General features: G+C 33.6%; 1 pseudogene; it reads right to left on the bottom strand.

The window, feature by feature from the left end:
- Positions 1 to 7,032: 7,032 nt before the first annotated feature.
- On the bottom strand, positions 7,033 to 7,955 carry LOC121492579 (annotated as a pseudogene).
- Between the last annotated feature and the right edge of the window lie 328 nt (positions 7,956 to 8,283).

Here is an 8,283-nt window from a genome sequence, read left to right as displayed (position 1 = left end):
GCAGATAATTCATACTAGAACTTGCCTTTGTTTAGATGTCCCTTAGATTCAGTAATGTATCATTTGCAGTGCTTGTATTGGTTTAGAATATACGATTTTAAGATCATCCACCACTGTACTAAAACATTTCAATAAAATCATGCTACTTCTTTCTATAAAAAATATATTAAATTTTATATTAATATTAAATATTAATATTTAAATATTAGTTAAAATATTTAACTAAGCTTTTGGTTTTTAGTCTAGCCATTCAATACCATTAGAGAATTTTATGTGAGTTATTATCTACTACTTTTTGTTTTTGGAATCAAGGAGTTAGGTACTATCAATAATTGGATGTTTAAAGTAAAGGCATAAGTTCTTGCTAAACTAATATTTAGTCTTCCTAAGAGAAAGTTTTAAATGTATTATGATTCTAAAATTGATTCTATAGATTAGTTTCTTTAGCAAAATTTTATTCTTGTTTGATTTTAATACATATCTTTTAGAGTTTTCTAAAGAAAATTATTTATTTAAACATTTATATAACTCATTATAAAAAGTGTGGAAAATTTAGAAAAGTTTAAAGAAGAAAATTATCTTCCATATTTTCAACTCTTAGAGATATTAGTTAATGCCTTGGCAATTTTCCTAGAAGTGTTATATAATGATGATTATATGGAATTTACAAAATTATATGACCCTATTAAAAATAGATTTCTTATTATAAAGCAATGCATGTTCACTTGGGAATATATGTAAAATAAAGAAAGGTGCAAAGTAAAACACTGATCACTTAGAATTCCAATTCCCAGCATGCATATATATGTTGGTATATTTCTTTAGTCATTTTATCTATATATTTTAATATGAAAATGGTAATTCTGTATAAAGTAATTTAGGCATAATTGGCACAATACCTCCAGGTCCTAGATAGATAATACCACGGAAAAAGTATCCTAGGAAGAAATAATTTCTTCCACTGAGTGGTATATTAGTTTTTAACAATGATCCAGTTCACTATTATAAACCATATATTTTAAAATATGCCAAATACTTTTAAATTCTTTGGTTTTATTTGCCTTTATTTTTCTAGTTGAGGTCATTTATTTGAGCTATTTCTTCTATTGAAATATAGACATTAATTGCTATAAAATCTCTCCTCAAGTACTGATTTATTGCCATTGCAGAGATTTTATATGCTCAATTTTTATTTTTATTCATTTGAGTATATTTATTTACTTTAGAGTTCCTCTTTGACACATAGGTTATATAAAAGTGGGTTATTTAGCTATGGATTTGCCAGAGACTTTTGTTACTTCAATCTGTTTAAGCTGAGACTTGTTTTTGCCCCAGATATGATCTAGTTTTACATTTGTTTGATACACACTTGAATAGATACTGTGATTTGCTACTGTTGTGTTGTGTTTTATAATTGTCAATTAGTTCACTTTGGTTCATAGTGCTATTCAAGTCTTCTGTATTCTTACTGATTTTAAGTCTCTTTGTTTTATCAGCTCTTGAGAGAGAGGTGTAGAAATGTCCAGTTATAATTGTGGGTGTGTCTATTCCTCCTTATAGTTTATCAGGGTTTGCTTCATGCTTTTGAGATTTTGTTATTAGATACATAAGTTTATAATTCTTTTGTCATCTTAGCAGTTATCTCCTTTTTATTATGAAATGCTCCTTTTTATATCTGATAACATTCTTAGCTCTGAAACTTACTGAGTTTGCTATTAATATAGCTACTCTGGCTTTTTTCATTAGTAATGGCTAGGTGTTATGGGCTGAATTATAAATTAATATTTTACATTCAACACCTTCTCTCAAATTCATATGCTAAAATTCCAAATCCCAATAACTCAGAACATGACTTAATTTGGAGACAGGGTGTTTCAAGAAGTAATTAAATTAAAATGAGGTAATTAAGGTGGACTCTAATTCAGTATGACTGGTGTTCATGTAAGAAGAGGAAATTTGGACACAAACGGGTACAGAAGTAAGACCATGTGAAGATACAAGGGAGAAGATGGCCATCTATAAGGTAAGGAGAAAAATCTGAAAAGAAACCAACTCTAACAACACCTGAATCTTGGACTGCTAACCTACAGAACTGTGAGAAAATACATTTGTCTTGTGTAAGCCATTCAGTCTGTAGCACTTTATTATGACAGCCCTAGAAAGCTAACATACAAAGTATGTCATGTATAACCTTTAACTTTCTAACCTACTTGTCTCTTCATATGCTTTATGGGTTTTTGGTAGTCAATATAGAGTTGAGTTTATGCTTTTTTTAGCCATTCTGACACTCTTTGCCTTCTATTGGATATTTAGCTCATTTGTATTTATTTATTTGATAATTCATACAGTTGGGCTTAAGTCTATGATCTTGCTAATTTTATACTTGTATTACTTATTTACTTTGTTTCTTCTTTCCCTTCTTTTTGGTTGAGAACTTTTTATGATTTTATTTTGTCTTCTTTATTGGCTTATTAAATATGACTTTTTGTTACTTTAGTGATTGCTTTAGGGTTTAGAGAACATATCTTTAAGCTTATCACAGAATAGCTTCCAATACTGTATCACTTCCTAGGTCGTAGAAGAGTCCTACAAGAATAAACTTCTATTTCTGCCCCTTCTGGTCACTATGATACTGTCATACATTGTGCTTGACCTATTTTATGAGATCCATGCCACGTGTTAATGTTTTAGGAATCAGTGATGTTTTAAAGATATTTAAGTAATAAAATTATTCTATATTTACCTTGCAGGTGCCATTTTCAGGGCTCTTCATTCTTCTATGTAGATTCTTCTTTTTAATCTGTTATTTTCTTTCACTTTAAGGTCTTTCTTGTCATGTGAGTCTCTTTGAGACAAATTAATTTACCTTTCATATGCCTGAAAAATATTTTTTCAATTTATTTTGAATTTTTTATTGTTGAGTATAGAATTGTTTCAGTATTTTGAGGTGTCACTCTATATTCTTGATTAGATTGTTTTAGCAAGAAATCTGCTGCCATCTATATCTTGGTTCTTCTGTTCATTTCTCTGCTTTTAAGATTTCCTTTTTTTTTTTTATTCTGGTAAAACATACATGATAAGAAATTAACATTTTTAACCATTTTTAGGTGTATAGTTTTTTTAACAAGAAGTACATTCACATTGTTGTGCAACCATCATCAGAATTTTTTTCTAGAATATTTTTACCATCTTCAACTGAAATTCTGTAACCAATAAACTGTAAATTTCCTTCCCCCTTTCTTCCAACACCTGGCAGCCACCATTCTATTTTTTGTCTCCATGTCTTTGGCTATCCTAGAAACCTCATACAATATGCACTTTAGTGATTGGTTTATTCTACTTAGAATTATGTTTTCAAGGTTCATCCATGTGTATTTCTCTCTTCTTAATTAATTTTGATATGTTGTGTTTGCATTTTTGTTTCATTTTAATTTGGAAAGATTTTGGTTATTTTTGGTTCAAATATTTATTTATTTATCACATATATTAAATTTGCCATATATTGTTATATTTTAAAAATACATTTATATTAATAAATAATACATTTATAAATAATTAATAGGATATTTATTATCATATATAATTATTGATAATAGTGTCTATTACTATGTCTTCAAATTCACAATCCCTTTTTGTGTAATGTTTATCCATGGCTCTTTATTTTTAATACCAATTGTTCATCTCTAGTTGTTTTATTTTTATATTTTATTCCATTTCCCATACTTCACCTTAACTATTAGATCATAGAATGCAGTTACAATAGGCTGTTTTAATGTCTTCATCCGCTACCTCTAACTTTTGTATCAGTTTTGGGTCTGTTTTTATTGGCTATTTTATCTCCTTGTGATGTAGTTTCTTGTCATTTAGCATGCCTGGTTATTCTTGACTGGATGCCAGGTATTCTGATGTTTAACTTTAGAATTCTGGATATTTTTGTTTTGTAGTTAAGATTCTTGAGTACAATTAAGGTACTTGTAAATAATATTATACTTTTGAGTTTTGGTTTTAAGATTTGTTGGGCAAGGGATCCCTGGGTGGCGCAGCGGTTTGGCGATCCTGGAGACCCAGGATCGAGTCCTATGTTGGGCTCCCTGTGCATGAAGCCTGCTTCTCCCTCTTTCTGTATCTCTACCTCTCTCTCTCTCTCTCTGTGACTATCGTAAATAAATAAAATAAAATAAAATAAAAGATTTGTTGGGCAAGACCAAACCAGTGCTTATTCTAATGCTAATTATTCCCCTCCATGGTGTCAGGACTCTTCTGGATAGTCTATCCAATGACCTCTGATTTATAAGGTTTTCAAAATTGGGTAGTGGAGACAAACATCATTGCTGTGACTGAGTGGGCACTGGGTACTGTTATTTCTAATTCTTTTGGGTGGTTCTTTCTCTAGCCTCATACTGTTTCCTCCCACACATCCACTGATCTGCTAAACACTTGAAGAGTACCTAGCCAGTGCAGATCTCCATCATTCTGTATGCAGAAGAATCTTTTCTAGTAATCTTCTCTGTGAATTATATCTGCCTTAGTTTCCCTGGACTCTTTAGTTATGTTTCTTCAACTCAGGAAGCATGCTAGACTCTACCTGGTTTCCCCTTCCTGAGTACTCTCTTAAAAGTCTTTCAAGGCAGCAAGCTTTGCAAATCAAAGGGCACATCACATTTGTTTTCTGTCTTTCGTTATTACTGCCTTTTGTTGCCTGATATACAGTGTCTTGCAAACCACTGTTTCATTTATTTTGTCCAATTCTTTGGTGGTTTTTTGTAGAGGGTAAATCTTGTCTATGTTAGTCTATCTTACCCAGAGAGGAATTTTTTCTTTTGATTTATCTCTTAGTTGGCTGACAAGAATACTCTTAGTTTTTGCAAGGGAAAAATATGTGATTTATTTTATGAGTCCTTGCCTACATGAGCATGTCTCTAAAAGTTTCCTTAACTCATAAAAAAAAAAAAAAGGATTACTGGATTGGGCATAAAAATGCTTGGATCCTATCCTTTTGCACTAAACATTTCTTGGAGTAGTATTATATTGCATTCTGTCAGAATGTTTCAAAGAAAATCTTGAGTCTAATTATCCTTCCTTTTTTAGATATATTCTCTATATTTTTATTGTGAAACAGTACTTTACCTGTTTGTGCCCATTTTAATAGGCCGATTAAAAATTTTTATTTTATTTTAAGTAAACTCTGTGCCACACATGGGGCTCTAATTCACAACCCTAAGGTCAAGAGTTATGTGCTCCACCAACTGAGTCAGCCAGGCACCCCAATAGGCCAGTTTTAATTTTAGTTCTTTTATCTCTTTCTTTGACAGAAACCACTTACATTCCTAAATAATGTGCTGATAGCCTGGATATCTTAGGTTTAGAGATTATCTATTTACTATGGAAGATGTTGATGTACTTTTTTCATCCCTCATTATAACCAAAACACATACAACTCCCATCTTCTAGTCATTTCAATATTGTTTATTATGATTTCATAAACTCCATTTAGAGCTACATAAAGTGCTATAATTAGTTTTCCTTTCTTTCAGGACTTTTTTCATCTTCCTGGGGTACAAATTGCCTTTTTTGCTTATATGCTTACTTATTTAGTTTTTTTTCAATGGACTTGTCATGGATTTGTCCCTAATCTCTTCTCAAGTTGTGTAAATATTTTCTTAATGCATTAAAAAATATAAGGAATTCTGTCAATTTTGACTATATGGAAATATTGCTGTAAATTTTGATGTGCTCTAATCTGGTTGATCTACTTTAAGATACACTGCACAAGCATGACCTTGAAGGTTTCATTTGATAAAGGAAACAGGTCGCTGTTTCCTGTGTAATATTTCTTTCTCCTTTTTGATTTATTCCTTTATTTTATTATTATTTTTTTAACATTTAACATTTTAAACATTTATTGAGGATTCTTGCCCAAATCTGTCCATATCCTAATGGTTACAAACTTTCTAACTCTACTACTCCTTCCAGTACATTAGAGGGGGAAAAAGTTTTCATAATCTCCAAATCCACAACAATAAAACAATGTTAGAATCTGCCATAAGAACACAAGTAAAAAAAATATATTTTCTAAGAACCACAGGACTATAAATTTAGGAAGGACACAAAAAATTCTAAATGAATCAAACTCATCAAATTATATACATTAAATGTATAGCTTTTTTAAAAAAATGTTACTCATACTTCATTTGAGTGGTTTAAAAAAGAATCATGCCAAAGAAAATCATGATTTTTAGCTTAATCCTGAGTTAAGAATATTAAGAATTTGCCCACAATGCATATGGCCTCCTAAATACAATAGATGATTTTATATACAATTTAAAATGCAATACATTATGAATTTATGATTCAGAAGTACCCTTAAATATTTTTAAGCAGTAGAAACACACAAGATAGTTACAAGTAGAAATAATACCCGCAAAGGGTTCATATTATTATCCCAGAGACATACCATAGAGGTCTCAGGTTATTAAGAAAACATCAAAAAATGTTTTTTATATTAAGAGTATGTTTTCAGGAGTGGGAAAGAATAACAGCTTTCCCTTTGGTTTAAAATACTCAACAGCCTGAAGTCACAAACCTAAGAAGGTGTAGCTGTCTCTGGAAAAGTTGGAATTGCAGAGAAATCCAGTGTGGAAGCACACCTGTACTTTCCACTCCATCCCCCATCCCCAGGGGCTGAGGTTCCCACTTTAAAAGAAGTTAAGGTCACTTCTATTTCAGAAGGGCAAACGTTTGGTAGTATGAATGACTTTTTCTTCTTATTAAGTAGAATGAATGGTAATTTCTGAAATGCTCTTCCAATTTAAAATCTAAGAGCTCCTGCCTCTCAACCCATGAAGCCACAGGCCCCATGGAGGTTGGAGGGTAACATCTGCAATGCACTAGCCTGTGCCCCTGTAAGCAGGAAGCATGGATGGTATGAGCAGCTTACAGTCCGGCCATCAGTGTCACCACGGAGTTGATTGTAGTTCTCTTTGTACCATTGATTATAATGACAGCTGTGTCCCTTTTCCTGCTATCGAAAGCTCATTGGAGGCTTTTCATTAACACCTTATTCCTGTGAACACATTTGGGGCACAGCATATTGTCCTCCAGCTGTGGGGGTGGAAAGTTACAAGCGGGGAGCAAGAAGAGGGTGCATACTCTCCCCCACTTTTCAGGCACCCAGGCTTGTCCTGCATGAAATTGCAGGTGAACCCAACCTTCTGTGTCTGCAGGCAGACTTCTCCCATGGACCACACACCACTTGGCACCGTGGGCCTCCTGTGGCGATGCCACTGTCTCCATCTTCCCAGCCCTGGCTGCAATTCTGGACCAGGAGGCAAACACGGAATCTGGGGCTGAAGTGGTCACAACAACAGTATTGACCCCTCCCTCCCCAGGAGAGAATCAGACCCCTTGGGGCAGGGGGGGGGGGCAGCCACTTCAGGAGGGTAGGTTCCATCAGAAGGTATCTTTGTTCCAAGACTTTCCAGAGACATTTCCCCCTTGTCCATCATTAACCTTTTTTGTGTCTGGGTGAGAATCTTGGCCTGTTCTGCGGTGACAGGAATGTTCTTCTTTTGATCTGGGTAAGCATATTCGCAGATTCGCTTATATACATCTAATTTCTGGCCTTTGGTGCTCAGCTTGAGTTCTTGGCACCAGGCCCGCAGGATGTCTCGGTGAAGCAAATTGGCTGGTGGCAGTTTCGAAGGTAATGGAGGAACTGGGATTTTCTTCCGAATTCTTACTCTTGTACTCTCTTGTGCCATCTTTTCTGAACAGGAAGCTTTGCCTTCTTTCATAGATCTCTTCCATTTGGTCCCACTTGCTGAGGTTCCTGGTAACTTTGGTTCACCATACCCCTGCTGTTTCTCTTTGGCTTCTTCTGATACAGGTTGGGATTGGCCAGCCAGATAGTCTTCCCCCCACTTCGTGGAGCCCTTTTTGCCTTTTGCTTTCTCCATATCCAAAGAGAAGTTAAGGTTGACAAAAAGTCTTACTCCTGAAATCTATTCCTTTATTTTTGTGGAGAACATTCTCCAGTGGCTTCCTAAGTAACCATGCATTGAAGGTAATATATTTAAGCTCTTGCATTTCTCATACTGTATTTTACTACTCACTGATAATTTGTTTAGGTCAAGAATTCTAGGTTGGAAATCAATTGCTCTACAAAAGCTAGAAGGCAGAGATACTGTTGAAAGGTTGATAGCATCATTCTCTTAATCTTTTGCAGAAGCCTATTTTTATTTCCTGTTTCTCTTTAAAGCTTTTTGGATTAACTCTTTGCTTTTA

The sequence above is a fragment of the Vulpes lagopus genome, chromosome 6, assembly GCF_018345385.1.
Source record: "Vulpes lagopus strain Blue_001 chromosome 6, ASM1834538v1, whole genome shotgun sequence".
NCBI classification, from domain to species: domain Eukaryota; kingdom Metazoa; phylum Chordata; class Mammalia; order Carnivora; family Canidae; genus Vulpes; species Vulpes lagopus.
The sequence above is the reverse complement of the archived record's forward strand: the minus strand, read 5'-3'. Positions and strand labels throughout refer to the sequence as shown.